The sequence below is a fragment of the Aplysia californica genome, unplaced genomic scaffold (assembly GCF_000002075.1).
Source record: "Aplysia californica isolate F4 #8 unplaced genomic scaffold, AplCal3.0 scaffold00343, whole genome shotgun sequence".
NCBI lineage: Eukaryota > Metazoa > Mollusca > Gastropoda > Aplysiida > Aplysiidae > Aplysia > Aplysia californica.
Window position 1 is genome coordinate 364016 of NW_004797613.1, and position 1614 is coordinate 365629.

The window sequence follows — 1614 nt, forward strand, 5'->3', positions numbered from 1 at the left end:
CTCTCTCTCTCTCTCTCTCCCTCTCTCTCTCTCTCTCTCTCTCTTTCTCTCTCTCTCTCTCCCCCTCTTTCTTTTAAAAGAGTGTGCCACCTCTAAAGTGATAGATTAGTGTGCTCCCATTTCGTCCTTTTCATAAAGTTGTCCACTTCTTGCACTCTCTCGTTACCACCGAAAAACGCACAATTTCGTGTCTCTTGTCAATTCAAAACTCCGACCTTTATACTTTGGATTAGAAAAGTCATTTGCCAGCAAATGAAATAGTGTTTTTCGGAAATAGCATGCGATCCTTGGTTCTAATGTCATCAAGGTTGTTACAATAATTTCACCATACTAACACGCTTGTTGTCGTGTTTCGAGTAACACAATCAAGTAATTTGACATAAAAAATAACTGTGTTTTGTAACGTAATATATACAATTTGGAAGAAAAAGCATTGGTTAATCCAGCCCATTGACAGATGAATTTGCGTTGGCGATCCCGATTTTGAATCACACAAATCAAATTTTGATAATGTCTGCCAGTTCCAATTGCCCGTGTAGCTAACTCCACTAGATCCGGTCCCCTTCCAAAATAACTAGCACAAAAGGGTGTGTGTGTGGCTGGGAGGGAGGATTTTTTTATTTTTTTTTTTTTTTGGGGAGTCCACACCCTGTTCGGCCGGTCAACTAGGCAAAAACGGGTTTTCCGGACAGGTATACATTACTTTTGCAATCAGTCTCATGTATTTAGGGACTCATTTAGATTATTTTTCGTAATACATTACCAATAAATAGAGATTTCAAAGTTTGTTTTTGTTCTATGAGATGTTTGTTATCTGCCATTTGTAGTTCTTTCAGAATAAAAATTATTTTAAAGTTTTTGAGATCTTCACTTTGTAACAATATTCCCCCCCCCCCCTCTTTCTGCAGCCTTTCTACTGCTTCTCCTGTCTCCTTCTTACTGCTGTCTTTCAGCCACACCCCTGATCTTCTGGTAGGAAAGATCTACACCTAGCCTTCTCGAACAAAGGCGAAAAATCTTGGAGGTCCCGTGTGCAAGTTGCGCTTGTTAAAGATCCCTTGGTGGTCTAAAATCGATAAGAGTAGGCTTCGACCGCCACCCGAGGAAAATTCAAAATGTCTAACCAACTGCAATAAATGTTTGGTGTGTCACTGACACTGTTCATAACTTCTTCTTTCCGTTGACTGTCACATTCTGCCATTTTCTCCGATATCCAAGATTTACATTCTTTCATGATAGCGCATATTATAACTACATGTATAGTGCTGTCAACATTTCGTTGCGCAACTCATCCTGAACTATCTCTTTAACGGGTGAACCAATGCCACCCGTACTTTGCACAGCAGCTTGTATCAATTTGTCTTAACGTAAATATGTTTCCACTTTTGGGGCTAGATTATTTTTTTTTTTTAAATTTATGTAAAATACGATAAATCGTCAGCTAGAGTAACTCGTGATAACAGTAATTATAAATATTCTATATAAAAATCTGAAAATAGAACTATTTGAGCTGTCTACTTTTAATAACTTAGAAATATTATGTTCGCCGTTTGTCCGCGCGACAGTTCCTGCGCTGCGCACGTGTGTTGTGTGTGTTTGTGTGTGTGTGTGTGG